Here is a 17138-nt window from a genome sequence, read left to right on the forward strand (position 1 = left end):
AGGAGAATGTCGTGAACCCAGGAGGCGGAGCTTGCAGTGAGCCGAGGTTGCGCCACTGCACTCCAGCTTGGGCGACAGAGCGAGACTCTGTCTCAAAAAAAAAAAAAAAATTCTGTTTGAACCACAACATTGTTGTTACTCTTCTTCCACATAAGAGAGAAATAAAAATTTCCATCAGTGAAAGCAAATTACAAGGCAGGGAATGAATGCACACCTGTCTAGCATTATGATGCACTTTCTTTAAGCTTTATCAGCATTTAAACCTTTTGACACTCTCAGAAAGTAGTGGTCACTAGTATTTCTAATGGTTTTTGAGAGAAAGCTCTTCAAAGAAGATGATTCCTCCTATGTCAGAGAAAGGCTATCATCCAGGTTGGAGGGTTCAGATGATGGTGACAAAACCAGTCACTCTTCACTATTTTCTCACCAGTGGCAGACATTACTAAATAATTTCAATGCTTTTTTTCTGAGCCCCATTTAACCTTCTCACCTTAATCCTTTGAGAAGCCACTAACAATGAATTGAAATTGAAGCACAAAATGAAAGACATTGTCATTTCTTCTTTCACATTCAAACACCTAACTAGAGACTGTTTGAACCACTTCTTCATTAGGAAGGTACTCAGGAGATAAAAAGGAGTAGGAAATATTTGATGGGATTCCCTAAGCCTTCTCTTTCCTCTTACTTCTACCTGTCCACCAACCCATCTTCTCTTTAAGAAATAATAAAAGTAGTTGTAGAAATTCAAGGTAGGGAGTCTGATATGGATGACTGCCTCATCCCTGGGGAACTAGAATGTCACTTTATGCAGAATGCTTGCTTATACCATAGAGAGCTTTGTAGGCCTTGGTAAAAAATAAAATGAGAAACTATTAAAGGATATCATCCAAAAAGAAGCTTAATGTCTAAGCTAAAAAAAATCACTATGGCTCCTATGTGAATAAAAGTTGGAGAAGAGCAGAATGAATACTGGGGTAACCAGTTGGGAGTTGCTGTAGTCTATGGAAAAAACGATTGTCCTTGATCAGGTTGGCCTGCCACAACAAAACACTACAGAATGGGTGTCTTAACAAGCAGACATTTATTTCTCAGAGTTCTGGAGGCTGGAAGCCCAAGAGTGCCAGACTGCTCAGGTTCTGGTGAGGGCTCCCTTCCTGACTTGCATTTGGCCACCTTCTTACTGTGTCCTTACATAGAGGATAGAGAGCTCTGGTGTATCTTTTTCTTTTTATTAGGACATTAATCCAGTCATGGTTACTCCACTCTTGTGACCTCATATAAATCTAGTTATCTCGCAAAGGTCCCATTTCCCCCTGAAAAAAACCCCATCTCTCCCTGTCAGATTGGAAGTTAGGGCTTCAACACAGTCATTTGGAGTGGGAAGGAACACAAAAATTCAGTACATAACAATGATGGTAATGTGGAATAGGTGAGAGCAGTGGAGTGCAAAATTATTCATAAAGCGGAATTCACAGGACTTGGTGAATTGATTGAATTAGGGAGGTGAGGAAAGAGGGGCATCAAGGATAGTGCCAAAATTTCTAGCTTGAGTAAATGGGTAGGTGATGTCATTTACAGAAAAGAAGAAACAAATTTAGTGATTATGCAACTTATTCCAAATAAAATTAATCTGATCTTATATATGAAATACTTTTTGAAAGACCTAGAGTGATGCTACTCAATGTAATCATCTATCCTAAAGATAAATATTAATTCTAATAATAATAATAGTTAATTTTATTGTTTTGTGACTATCAAGTATAATGCTAGGCTTTGTATATTCATTTTCCATTTCATAAATAGCTCTATGACATGGATATTATCATCCTCATTTTACAGATGAGTTAACAGAGACACAGAACAATTAATTTTCTGTGTTTTGTAATACCAGTGTTTGCCAACATTCATTTCTCTTCTAATCAGGGACAAAGAGGACTACAATCCCCTGCCCACCTGAAGTGGAGTGTAACCTCATGATGTGCTTCGGCCAGTGGAATGTGAGTGGATGAAAACTATCACTTTCAGGTGGAAGTATTTAAGAGCCTTTGTTTGATTTTCTGTGCCCCCTCTTCCTCTGCTGAGCTGACCAAAGCAGCCAGGGGTTCAGGTAGTATAGCTGTATGTTAATATAGATCATATAGGATCTGTAAAGTAATGACAATTACATCGGGCATGGAACATGAACAAGAAACAAAACATGGTTGCATTAAGATGTTGAGACTTGGGGAGGGATTCCTTATTACAGCGTAACAGCTTCTTCTGACTTACACGAATTCACTGTCAGTAAAAGACTGAATCTGTATTGGAAAACAGACCCTTTAACCACAACAGAGTGTTTATAAAAGACGGAAATTATCTCAAAAATGTGGCAGCTTGTATTAGATCAGAGACTTGGCAAGTGGGGTGAGGGGAAGGCAGTGTTGAATATCTGTGACCTGTACAGACCTTTCCCTATGGGAGGTGTCGTCCTTTGTCTTCACTTTTTTTTTCCTACTTGCATTGGACCTCTTGCCCTATCGACAAAAAAACCCTGCTTATTGGTATAAATTCAAGTGTTTCAAATAAGCCTGTGAAGAACATCAGTGGTTGCAGTCAACTACTTCAGGTTTTGGCCAAGGGAAGAAGCTTAGTCACTGAATGATCAATTGGCCAAATATACCAAATTTGCTTGTAGTAATTTTGTAAACATTTAAAAAGACTTAACCAACTTAACTGAAATGTTCATCTTTGGGTACCAAATATAACATTCAGAAAAATAATTCTGAGTATTAATATGGACATTTTTCTTTAATCTTGATTTATTATATGTTATATTTTGGGTAATTCTGATTTATTTTATTTACTTTGGAGTTTAAATTAAAGCTCACAATTGGCTTTTCACAAATTGGCTATCAGTGAACTAGCCTTAGCAAATGAACATTTGGAAAATTAATTTTCAGAAAGTTGTCCACTTCCACTGTCCCAGAGAAAGTTCCAGGTCTCAGAAATAAAAGCAATTTTATGAATTTAGCTGAAGCTGCAGTGACAAAGAGACATGTTGAAATGGGAAAGTTTCCCCTGTTCGCTTCTCACGGCACGTGACAGGAAGTGGCTAGCTTCTTACGTGCCCCACTGCTCAAACCTCTAGGGGAGCATGCAGACGGAAAGGTTGTGGGGCTCCAAGCCCACAGCAATGAATAGGGGTGAATGTTTACAGCTGAAGCCCTAGTGGGCGTGTGTTATGGGGTACTCTTTTAGTTTAGCCGTTCGTAGGCAGCTTGCACTAGTCAGCTCAATTAGACCTTCTGCCTTATCGCAAGGACAGAGGGCTTTCTGTATCCTGGAGTTTCTTGCTTTGGTGTGCCAGAAGAATTGGATCACATGTGGGCTTGGAGAATGAGTGCAAGGTTTTATTGAGTGTAAGTAGCTCTCAACAGATGTGGGAGCCAGAAGGGAGATGGAGTGGGAAGGTGGTTTTCCCCTGGAATCAGACCACTGAGTGTCCTGGGCTCTCCTCTGACTACCCCAGTCAAAGTCCACATTGTTCCGTCAGTCGGTGGCCTGCTGGCATCCATCCTGTGCTCTTCTGCCAGCGTGTTCCCCTAGACATCCTTTCAATATTCAGCCACTTGTGTCTTCTCCCACCGATGTGTTCCTCTCGATGTCCAGTGACTTGTGGGTCTGCCTGCTAGGGACTCAGGGTTTTTATAGGTATGATAGGTGCAGGATGGGGGCATGGCAGGCCAGGGTAGTCTTGGGAAATGCAACACTTGAGCATGAAGGCAGGAGTGCCCATCCTCACCTGGGTCTGTGGGTACAGGCAGGGTGTGGAGTCCTTGCCAGGGACCAAGCCCTTTCCTTCCCAGCACTTCCCTTCCCTCCTTTGGTATCAATGTCACATGGACAAAGTAGACACCTTGGCTTTATTTGCTTTTGTCTCCTGACATTCTTTCTCCATTTTCTTATACTGGAGTCTTCAGTGGTTTGGGTGGGAATAACTTCTCCCACCAAGAGCCACAGGGGTTGACATGAGACATCAAGTCAATCAACTATTACATTTCTCATTTCAAATCCTGTATTCACTATTTATTTGTAAATGACAAAAATCTCAATTTAAAAGAGCTGTAGCAGAAAGGACATTTGCTGACTCATAAACCTGGGAAGTCCAGAGGAGCTTCTGGGTTCAGATATGGCTGGATCAGAGAGCTCAGATGATCCTTTCTCTGCCTGTCCTCCTTCTGAAACATGAACCATGAATCTGGAAGTATCAATAACAAGCATGGTACCTGGGAACTCTCAGGTGCCACCTTTCCTTCTACATGGTTCCAGCCTGCCTGAGAGAGATGCTAACAAGGCTCACAAAAAAAAGGGTCAGAGAATTTAGAGAAGAAACACCACAAAAATGAGTACTCTAGGCCTCACAGCCTCACTTGTAAACCTGGAGGAAAACAAAACCAAACAACAACAAATCCTTAAATATGAGATGACAGGGCTCTTTGCAAAACAAGTCACGAGCAAAATAAAAGCCTTGCTTATAAAAAAGAAAGGAAGTTTTTATAGGAGTGACTGGGATAAAATGTTTATCCTCCACTAAATCTTCTAATGATGGGGGCACCTCTGCCACATTTGACCCTGGTCAAATTTCTCTCTGCTTCTGATACCCTATGTTCCTTTCTTCATTTCTAGGTTTATCTGTTTATTCAAACTCTTTAAGAAACAATAGAGCTTCACCTGTATAGTTAGTGTGCTGTAAGTAAGTTGGGATTATTTCAACAAACTTCAAGCAACTAGAAATCAATTAAAAATCAAGATATTTATGGAACACCTAGTGAGTACCAGGCAATATGCTAGGTGTGGAGGCAAAAATAGTGAACAAGATGGGGAAGATGGAAGAGTTGCATATTCTGAGAAATGTCAGCAACATTGATAAAGAACTCTAAATGCAATGAGAGGGTATTGAAGAGCATAAAGTAGGAGCATCAGATGTTGTTGGGGGCATCAAAGAAGGCTTCCCAGAGGAAGTAACAGCTGGAAAGATGGCAGGGAGTTAGCCAGGGGAGACGAATTTCAGGAAGTTGGAGCAGAGTGATGCAGACAGAGGGTGCAGCATGCACCAGATTCAATGGCAAGAGAGCTTGGTGCTGTTGAAAAATTGAGCAATGGTAGCTTCAAAAGTGAGGAGGAGGAGTAGTAAGAAATGCAGCTGGAGAGAAGTCTGATGCTAAACTCGGAGGGATTTTGAAAGTAACAGGAAAACTTTAGACTTTATTCCCGCCCTGCTGGAATGCTATTGAAGGATTTTAAGCAAGGGAGCAACATATTCAGAGGGTGCCTTTCAAAGATTACCATGTTACTGGGCGGGAAGTGGGTCAGACGAGGGCAAGGGCTGAGAGAGATCAGTTATCACAAAGATGGGTTTGCAGTGGCATGTTGAAAGCATGCAATTGTTTCAAATATTGTTGTAAAATGTATGCAAATTTTGCATTTTGACATGCTACGTATACTACTGTGTTTCAGTGCTTTAAAAATATTCCCAATTATTCACTGGTGCTAACCCCATTAATTGAGTAGCAAATAGACGTTTTATTCTTGTTGAAAGAGCCCTAATTTTGTTAAAGATGGCAATGTGATATAAGCGCCAGATACAGGGTCATCAGTGTCCTAAGCCCATTGAGGCAATTTTGATTTCTTTCTCTCTCTTTCTCTTTCTTTCCTTCTTTCTTTCTTTCTTTCTTTCTTTCTTTCTTTCTTTCTTTCTTTCTTTCCTTCTTTCCTTCTTTCTTTTTCTTTCTTTCTTTTTTTTTTTTTTTGAAAATTCTGACTTCTGATGTGTAATGGTCCCTACAACTAAGAATAAAATATGATCTAATTCTGGAAACTGAAAGTGAAATGGAATTTTTATGGAGAGGATTCTGGAAAGTTTTTGTTTCCTTAAAAAGGGGATGGATGGAGACAGCAAGCACTACTCAACAATCTGTTCTCGGCCGAGCGCGGTGGCTCAAGCCTGTAATCCCAGCACTTTGGGAGGCCGAGACGGGCGGATCACAAGATCAGGAGATCGAGACCATCCTGGCTAACATGGTGAAACCCTGTCTCTACTAAAAATACAAAAAACTAGCCGGGCGAGGTGGCGGGTGCCTGTAGTCCCAGCTACTCGGGAGGCTGAGGCAGGAGAATGGTGTAAACCCGGGAGGCGGAGCTTGCAGTGAGCTGAGATCCGGCCACTGCACTCCAGCCTGGGCGACAGAGCGAGACTCCGTCTCAAAAAAAAAAAAAAAAAAAAAAATCTGTTCTCTTCTTTCCACCTTGTACACAGACTTGAGCCCTGAAAGTATAAAAGTCATAGAATAAAAGGACAAAAAATAGGGCAAAAGCTGATATGCTAAGGATGGTTAAAGACTGGCTGCTGAGAATGAAAAGATGGAATCTAGGTCCCTAAAAGCACCAGTTGCCTAACTCTGGAGATATTATGTGGTCAAATTAAAAGCCCCTATTTGTTTAAACCATTGTTTTTGTTACTTGCAGCCAAATGCATTTCTACTTGACATGCTAACCTTCAGGTAGAATAGATATTCCCCTGAAATAGATTTTCTTATCCTGAGATTTCACATATCACCAGACACACCAGGCCAGACCCTCCAGGGAGCATATGCACCTGAATTGGAGAAATATCCACCATTTTCAATAATCTTATTCTTGATTTCCAATCCAAGATTCTTTCTCTTTGCTTAGTTTCAACCTAGGAGCAGTTTAAACTCTAAAGACCGAGAAGGACAAGTGAGAGTCCTTTCATCCTGTGTGTCTGGGTTTACCTTGGCCCTCTGGTGGGAATGACAGTGACATTTTCTTAAACACGAAGCCCTTTTAAATTGCAGATGAAAGTAGTACATCAGTACAAAGAATATTTACTGTTCTTGGAGAGCTTTTCCATTTGTTTCCTTCTAGACTAATGTACTTTTTTCAAGAGCCCCTGAGTGGTCTGATCCTTTCAGTTTTCAATGTAAGTTATGCAGGGAAAGATGAAAAGAGGGATGGCTTTGCGATGTGGCTTCTCTCAAAATGTTGACAGTGAAATAGTACACTTTCAATTGCTGGATGGGCCCCAAGCTATAAGGAAGGCTGGGTCTTTTTCTGCACTTCTCTTGTTTGAACATCCTCCCACAGCCTAACAGTCCAATAAGCAAGTGCCAGTTGGACTGCACAAGCATTGTTCTTTGATAGCTGTTTATGAGCAAATGCAGGCTTTCCCCAGACTCTAGGCAGTGAATCTATTTCTCTGTATTTAAAGAGAGAAGCATGGCCATTAGGAGGAAAGGGACTATTTGTGTGATAAATGCAGAAATGCTGCAGCTTTGTGTGATTTATTGTAGATGAGTGTGAGAGGGAATATACAAACTATTCCATTAATTTCATTTCTATTTTAGTGGTTACGTGGGCTTAGCTGCTTTGAAAATTATCTTCTTCTCTCTGGAGGGAGATTTGCAAAACTACAGAATGGCTGGCTATGACTTGGCATAAGGAATGGAATCATCTTAGGAAGCTAGTTCTCCTCACTCTCCCAGCCCCAACCTCCTTTAATGATTTTTGGGCAATGAAAGAAAGTTGTCTGGAGCCTTTTCTAATTCTACATATCCCCAGTCTAATAAGAGTGTCATTGTGCCTTTCCACTAATTAGACTATCATTTCATTCATCCATATGTAAGTCCATCTGTTCCTTGAAGGGGCTCAGGAATGTCTATCCTTGGAAACTCTAATATTCTGGTTATGCTTTCATATCAAGAAGGTTCTTTTTACTGCCTTCATTGCATTTTCAAAACCTAGATTTCGAAAGTGGATATTTAGAAGGAATCATTTTAAATTCATATCGATTCTGCCAATGCCCAAAGATATCTTCAAGCTGGAAATTTCTTATCACAAGTTCTAGCTTCATTTTAGCTTAACTGGCAGAGAAGCATTTTGTATTAAGCAAACAGGTGATATTAGCTTAAATGTATTGAGTTCTTATTATAAGTCCAGGATGGTTCCAGCTGAAATATTATCTCATTTCAGCATCTCCACAAGCCACTGTGGTAGAGAATATAAGTAATTAGTAACTAAGAATGTAAGTGTCTAAAATCATACATCCGATACATGGTAGTACCTGGATTTGCACCCAAGTGTTCAGATCCAGAGTCCAGGCTTTTAACTACGCTACTTAGCTGCTACAAATGAATAGCTTCAAGGAAAGCTATGCATTGAAATTTATCAATTATCAGTCCCGTATTTTCTGTGGCTATTTTGAAGAACAGATGAAATTGATAGTGGCATGAATATTTTTGGTGGTCAACCCAGCATCATGTTTTCTTCCCTCCTTCCTTCCAAAACAATTATTTTTGTTCAAGTATTCACGCTGTTTTCATAATTAACTCCATCTTCACCTCCAGAAGTGGTCCTTGATTAGTCTAGCCAGATGTAGTATCCCGATCTTTCTTGATGGTGATTGGATATCAAGCTTGAGCCGATCTACTCTAGAAATTCTCCTGGTCATTATCATTGGTTCCAGGATAAGTTCAATATATCAGTCAGTTCAGTAACACTGAAGGGAAGAATATTTACCCTAGAGTGAGGGAAACGGATTATCTCCCTCCCACTATAATTACGCAGTCACCCGCCCCATGTGCTGTTGGCAGCCATCTTGCCACTAGGAGGAGAGCCAAGCAGATTCAAAGTTGATAGAGGAAAGAGTTAAGTGGACAGGAGAGAAACCTCCAAATCCCTGATCACCAGAGTTTGATCACATACCTCTTTATGGGAATACATTTTCTTTGTATTTGAGTTAATTTAAGCCACAGTTTCTTTATAGCCAAATGCATCCTTAAGGGATGTAGGAAGCCACTCACTTGGTATGAGTTCAGGGGCACTGAGTGGGAGACTGCATCTGGGTATCTTACCTGGCTACAGAACCTCACATTCCCTATAACTACAGTCATTCCTTAAGGATCTTCTGATGCACTGACTGTTAACTAGGTCAACAGAACACCTTATTTGAGGGGCATATTTAAGAACATCAGGTTCACAGGCTAATTCATATTAACCTGGCCCTGTTTGGTGTCCCACCTTCTGAAGTCTCCATTGTACCTATTCTTCCACTAACTACTGCCACCCTGGCTTTCCTTCAGGTGTTCTAATTTACCATGTTCTCCTCTGCCTCAAGCTCTTAGCTGCTATCATCCCTCCCTGCCACACACACACACACACACACAGAGAGAGAGAGAGAGAGAGAGAGAGAGAGAAAGAATTTTGGCTAGTCTCAGCTTTCTGATCTCAGCTTAGTTAACATTTCTTCAGGGAAAACATCTCTAGTCTTTCTAAGCAAATTACATCCTCCCATGAACCATTTCATGGACACCATCACGGCAGAGACTGAGAGATGTCTCCCTATATCTATTCTTTCTTTCTTCTTTAGAAGCGGAGCCCTAGATTTTTAGCCAGGCACAAAATTGGGCCAGAATAAAAAAAGATTACATCTCTCACCTCCTTTTCAGCTAGGAGTATCCACATTTCAAATATAATAACTGACACTACTGGTGCCTGGTTCGTTTGCCCTCAGCCGTCACCATTCCAAGAAATTCCAATCCCATCCTACCACAAGCACTGGATACTCCCTGCATCGAGGCTGTTCTCTGGGCTGGGACTGGCCAGAAATGCTGGGAAGTTAGTGAAGCCTTCAGTCAATTATAGATTTGGTGCACGAGAATAAATAACACAGCTTCCTTACCTTTAGGGTGGAATTACTCTGAAGCATATGTTCTCCACTGCCTCCTAGAGTCCCCAGTGGGATTGAACCTCAGGTGTCCCTGCAGTAAGTTGTTCTAGAAATGTTCACGATTGCCTGCCTTCCCTTCTCATTTCTCCAGTTTCCTGCTGTAATATTCTAGGATCATCTACCAAATAAACTACATATACTTTAACTTTCATCTCAGGTTTTGCTTCTAACAGAACTCAACCTAAGACATAGTACTCTTTCCCATGCAAATGTTTCCCTAATCTTCCCAAATTAAATATGATCATCTTTCTTTTCTGAAGCCATTTATACTTATTTTGCATCTTTCTTGTGAAAGTTTTATTGTTTCCCTATCTTCTTGGCTTATATACTCAATTAGAATCCTAATTCTTTGTGCATCAAGTAAAAAAACTCAGGTTCTGGTATCAGACAAATGTAAGATCCCAGCCACACCTGTATGTGACTAGCTGTGTAATTTCATACTGTATCCCTTCGGGCATGTTTTCTCATCAATATAATAAAAATAATAAGAGCATCTATCTTTTAGTCTTTTTTGTGAGAATTAAATTAGGCAATCTGTGTAAAGCATTTAAAAAAATGCTTGACACAAGTTATTACTTAATACATTTTTGTCTCCTATCATATTATTATTATTATTACCAGTAGTAGTAATTTTTACAACTTCCACAGTGTAGAGTACAATATCCATTCAGTGTATAATTAGACATGAAATTGATATTTATTAATAATAAAGTGATGAGATAGATCAGCACATTTCGTCTCCATACTCAGCATTGAGACTTGATTTGACCAATGGACTTTTACAGCACACAAAACAGAAGTACTGGTAAACCAGCCAGTCTTTAGGATTTGTCAGAGCTGTAAATGTAAACTTCAAGTGCTCTTCCATCTGCTCTGGGAGCAATACACAGTTGGCCATTTTCTGAGAAGTTCAAAGGCACAAAAACATGGGTTAGATATCTTTCTTCTCCTTTGATCTACTCAAGACATACTTAAAGAGATGAACTTTAACTTTATACATTAAAGTATAAAGAGATAATACTTTAAGCTGCACTTAGCAGTTCCATATGGAGAGTGGATACGGGAGCAAAGCAGAAGCATGATGTATCTTTCTCCCAGACGTCCTCTCTATCATACCAGAGTGAGCTTGATAAAACAAAACTGACCAGATTACCCCTCTGCTAAAGTGTCCTTGAAAGCTTCCCATATCCCCCTATGATTTATAAGGTCACTTACAGTTCATGCCAACCCCTCCAGCCATGTCATCCCAGCAGGGTAAACTCAACCCAAGCCAAACGTCTTGTGATCCATCTGAAGACTGCTTACCACTTACATGCCATTGCACAAGCTGACTGCTCTGACAGGAATACCCTTCTCCATCCCTCTTTTGTGCGTAATATCTCCTCACCTTCCAAGATTCAGCTTATCCTCCACCAAGAAGCCTTTTCTATATCCCAACCCCGTATCAGGTAAAACTGACCACTTCCTCTTATGTCTCTCTTTCAAAAGCTCTAACTTTGAACCTATGGTGCTAAATAATACATGGAACTCATGTACCACAATATCCAGGTTGTTCATACCAGAAAGAAATAATTATTTGTTCCAACTAAGCTCAAACATACTCGACATCCAAGCCAAAACATTTCTCCACTCTTCTTGTGGGGTTCTTTATTTATTTTTTTTTTCAGACGGAGTCTTGCTCTGTCACCCAGGCTGGAGTGCAGTGGCGTGATCTCGGCTCACTGCAAGCTCTATCTCCTGGGTTCACACCATTCTCCTGCCTCAGCCTCCCAAGTAGCTGGGACTACAGGTGCCCGCCGCCATGCCCGGCTATTTTTTTTTTTTTTTAGTAGAGACGGGGTTCCACCATGTTAGCCAGGAGGGCCTCGATCTCCTGACCTCGTGATCTGCCCGCCTCGGCCTCCCAAAGTGCTGGGATTACAGGCCTGAGCCACCATGCCCTGCCCTCATGGGGTTCTTTAGGCCACAGAGTGCCTACTTTAGATGAGCACCCTAAGTCCCCTCTCCCTAGATTTGCCTTCTTGAATCTACCCCTCTGCCACTTTCCAGTTCCTGGCTCCATCAAATCAACTCCTCACTCTCTGTGGTTAAAGGCAGCAAGACCTCTGGCCTCAGGTGTCCAAAGCTGGCAATGGTTAAACTTCACTTTTTATAAAACAAACTCTCTTGCATTATGGAGCAACTAACTTAATATTTCTGTGCCATAAGTTCCTTAACTGTAAAAAAAATAATAATAAAAGTACCTATTTCATAGAATAGTTAAAAGTATAAGTGAGGTAATATACAGAAAGCATTTAGAACAATGCCTGGCATATACATGTTCAAAAATGAGAGTTATTATTTGTTACATTGTTAATTATATTAGAAGTAGTAGAAATATTGATCACTTCTCACATTATAACTTTTAAGGATGATTATGCCAAACACACTCTACCTCCACCAGGAGTAAGGATAGAGAGAAATGGAAGGGGCAGGAAGGGGATGAGACTCTATTGGCCACACATATATTTGTTCATGTATGTGTCCTATTCCTCCTTCCCCCATGTAGCTAATGGACTGTGAGTACTTTAAAGGAAGAGCCTATGTCTTGATCCTAGTTGTATCTCCAGCATTTGGCATGATATTAGGTCCCCAGTAGGGACTCAATGAATGTTTGTTCTGTATTAGAGGGACACTTGGACGACAGCCTGTTTCTACCTAGCATTGGTACTTGTAGACAAAATCCAGAATAAATAAAGGCAAAGGCCCCGGCCATGTATTGCTGATCTGTGTGTGGGAGGCTCCTTCATGTCTGGCTAATCTTTGATTTCTACTCCCCATTTTCAGAGAAGCACTGAGAGTATGTAAACAATGTGTTAAGAACTTGGTTAATTAATAGAAAACAGATTTGGGATTTAAATATGTGTGTGTATAAAACTTCACCTCAACTCCTCCATGGCCATTTTTTTACTTTTGATTTTGGTACCTATAGAAGACTAGCTGGCACATAGTAGGTGCTCAAAATAGATATTTGCTGAATGAATCCATGGCAGATACAGTCAACTCTGCAAGAGCTGCAGGTTAGAGAATCAACAAAGCAGGAGAGCTGGTAGGTTCAAAGAACACATTGCTTTCAGGGTGATTATGCACACTTCCAACTGAGAGCAAAGGAACAAGCTGGGGGCCCTAATTCTTTTCTCTTTCTTTCTTTCTATCTTTCTTTCTTTTGTTCTTCTCTTTCTTTTTTTTTTAGAGACAGGGTCTCACTCTGTCATCCAGGCTGGAGTGCAGTAGCACAATCATAGCTAACTGCAGCCTTTACCTCCTGGCTGGTCAAGTGTCCCTCCCTTTTCAGGCTCCAGAGTAGCTGGGGTTACAGGTACAAACCACCATGCCCACCTATGTTTTTTTTCTTTAATTTTTTTAGAGACAGGGTCTTGCTGTGTTGCCCAGGCTGGTCTCAAACTCCTGGACTCAAGCAGTCCTCCCACCTTAGCCTTTCAAAGTGCTAGGATCACAGGCATGAGCCACTATACCTGGTCTTCCTAATTCCAAAGCAAACAGATTTTGTATTCCTCACCACAAGCTAGATGCCAGGGCAATCTCTGATCCTAATTCTTTTTTTACAATATATTAATTTATCTCTGTATATTTGCCTTGTTTTAAAAAAATTTAAATGTACACATAGGACTATGTGAGAACAAACAAAGACATCAAAGTTTATCTTCTCTACAGTTGGAAGAATAATGAAATAGCTGCAAAGCACCCCCTCCATAAAATACCTTTATGAGCAAATGTAAACTAACATTTATTATAGAAGCAGGAATTTTAAGAGGAGAAGCGGAAAAGCTTTTAAATCAAATCTGGCACTCTTGCCTGATTCATCCCATAACGGAGCAACATGATATATTATGGACAAGGAGGCAAAGCAGGGAGGAGGCTCATTCAGAAGCTACTGAGAAGCTCTGAAATCATTTTAGGGAGTAGCATGTTAACAAAGAAAGATACTAGAAACAACGGGAACCAGGTAAAGACAGGTGGATTTCTTCTCATTTGGCTGCAGGAATTTAGCTTCATTACCTGAGCCAGCCACATGCTTCCATACCAGACTTGGCCTCTTTATTCCATTCTCCTTTTTCAACTTTCTGTTCTCTTTGGCAAGGTAATAAGAGCTTCTCAATCAAACAGATGATTTGTATTCAGACTCTAGCTCTGCAGTATGATATTTATGTGTTTGTGGGCAAGTTCCTCCTCATCTATAAACTGTGGATATTTCTTAGCAGATAATAGTTGATATAAAGATAAAATAATATAATGTGTGGGTATAGAATATAGTTCTTGCATAATTCTTATTACTAATACATTTTCCCAGTGTTCATGTTGCTATGTTATGCTGTGAACAAACATTTAAGATCCTAGCACTACTCCTTCAAAGAGGTTAGTGCATCTAGGGAAATGGTTATATACATGGGTAGGGGGAATTGCAGAAGTGGGAAGAGAAGAGAAATAGTACCTGTTGCATACATACCTTGTGGAAAACCCTGTACTATGTTTCTAGAAATGACAACATTTCAGAATAAATATCATTAGTACGCCCATTTTTTTTTTCCAAAAGCAGACATCAAGGTTCAGAAATAGGAAGTCATTTACTTAACTAGAAAATAAAGGCAGAACTAGCTTTAAACTCCAGTCTGTTCTATGTGACTTCAAATTCCATGGCCTTTCTATTGCTTAAAAAGGAAAATATATAAATACAACAAATTTTTAAGAACCCAGTTTATTAGATACTTGCAAATGTGTTGCCTTATTCAATCTTCACAGCAGTCTTTTGAGGAAAGTATTCTTATCTCAACCTTCATTTTACAGAGGAAGAATGTGATAGTTTGCCCAAGACTATTATGTCCAATGGGAATCTCTGTTTTGTAAAAGACAAGCATCCTAACTTAGACCATTAGTTGGTTCATAGAACTGAAAATGTCAGAGCTACCTGCTTTAGGAAGGATGTGTGATCCAGCAGGCCAACCCATGACACCAACACTGTTTCTCTCTCTCTTTTTCTGGCTTTCACAGTGTTGACATCATCCTCAGGCTCCACAGAGTCTCCTACACTGCTCCAGTCCTTCCCCTGATGGCTGAAGCATGGGAGACTCTCTATGGAGCTTGAGAGTGAAGCCAACTTCCCTTTCCCAGAAGCCCCAACAGTGCCTCTGTGCATGTATTTGGCTCTGATTGCTTGTAGAACACATCCCTGACTGATCCATATGGCCAGGCAGGGGGATGGGATATGATAATTGGCTCATGCCAAATGGGAACTATCCCTGGAGGCTGAGGATGAATGGACAGACATCCTTTCTACCCAGAGGCATAAAGACAAAATGTAGTGGAGAAGAAGCTGGAGAGAGATCAGGGCTCTGTCATCCAGAAGATGCAATGGATTCTGGGGAGGTTGAATGTATTAAACAACCTTGATAATCAATGCTGTCTGATTACCAATGGAATTTTCTTTCCATTTCACAATGACTGCTTTATAAAAACAATTAAGTAGCAACATAAAGTGCTTTTCTAGGCCAAATGAATGGTTCACGTAGTAAGAACCATAGATCGTCTACAGTGACTGTAGGAAAGGGTGGGAGTGGGAGTCTGCTAAGTAATTCCACAGTCCTAAGCTATGGAATTGAAGGACTCAGAGAGCCAGAGGATGACAGAAATTCTAGGTCAGAGTTGGGAGGATGCATTGCGGAAAGTTTCCACGATGAAGCTACATGTGGGATGATCAGGGAACAGTAAGTTAAAGACCTCACTTAGTCAAAGACCTTACTATTAAAGAAGGATCATGGGAAATAGTTCCATTTTAAAACTTCAGAAACTCTTACAAGGTAATAATGGTTTTTGAATATAAGTAATTCATACATACTCCAAATACTGAACTGTATGAGAAGTATAAAGAAATCTAATAGTCTTAATTTTTTCCTTAGTGACTTTGATGCTTTTAAAAATACAGCAGGTATAAAACTATTTCAAAAATGATTTTACTCACACTGTTTGGCATCCTTGATTTACTGAACATGTTCCTGAGTTATTCAGCAAGGGGGTTAGGAGTGGGGGACAGAAAAGAGTAAGGTTTGAGAGGTAGGAAGATTCTGGCATACTCAGGTGGTCGAAGTGGACTTGATTCTGAAAATAATGGTGAGCTGCTGCAAATCTCTTAGCAGAAAGGATGAACAAAGGCAAGGCTGTGCTTTAGGAATATTCGTGGAGCAGCAGTGTGCACAAAAGACCAAAAGAAAAAGATATTTTAAGAGATGGATTTGATAGACATCAAGAAAGAGAAATTGGCAAGACTTGGTGACTGACTGATTTTGGTTGGAGAAGGAAGAGTTATGGGTTTGTGCACTCGAATGAATGACAGCAATGACAGAGGTATAGACGTTATTTATAAAACTCATATCTCGGGCTTACTGCAGGTCACTTTTGTTATTTAAGAAGTTATTGGCTCAGTATGAAGTCAACCTGACAGGCAGAGAATTAAACACACTTTCTTCAAGGGGAAAGTAGAGGGCTAGAAAATGAGAAGGTGATTTAACTTAGATATTAAGAGAAGAGAAGAACATTTTTTAATTAAAATAATCAAAAAATTAGAAATATTTTTCAGTGTTCAATATGATTTTTAAAAACATTTAATTCAGTGAAGCAAAAACCACTCTACACTATCAAATAGTTTTGTTTACTTTAAAGGAACTGTTTTAGTGTCAAATAGAAAGGTTTTTGCCTTTGTCAATATTGCCTTGAGGATTGTGTTAAAATCCTACAAATTAAAATTTGTATGTGTAACTCATGTATTTGTGTGTAACTCATGTATTTGTAGAGAGCTTTAGGCCCTTAAACCTTACTTTTAAATTAGGAGAAGATCACAGCTTCATTCATCTTTTACAATTCTATTTCATTATCATTGATGTTGTTTCTTATCTCAACTTTTGAAATGTTGCTTCTTATTTCAACTTTTGGAATATCACAATAATTTGGTAGACATCTTTTGAGATATCTTCCCAGCCACAACTATGTTTCCTGAGAACGACTCTCTCTGCCACTAAATAAGTAAGCACAGCCATAGGTATACCATATGGCACTGCCTCTTGGCCATAGCTGATTGGACCAGAAGTAGTCAGATGACCCATGTGGAGCCAATCAGATGCTTTATCCTGCTATTTGAGCACTTGTATTAGGAAAGATGGAGATATTTGCTTATGGAAAGAGACTTCTAATAAGATGTGAATTCGTTGGCCATTTTGAGGGGAGTTGTAGTAGTTCGTATACACCTGAAGAGGAAGGCTTTCCTCTTCTGAAAGTAAATGTGGAAAGTAGAAAGAGACAGATA

The sequence above is a fragment of the Macaca mulatta genome, chromosome 2 (genome assembly GCF_049350105.2).
Source record: "Macaca mulatta isolate MMU2019108-1 chromosome 2, T2T-MMU8v2.0, whole genome shotgun sequence".
NCBI classification, from domain to species: Eukaryota; Metazoa; Chordata; class Mammalia; order Primates; family Cercopithecidae; genus Macaca; species Macaca mulatta.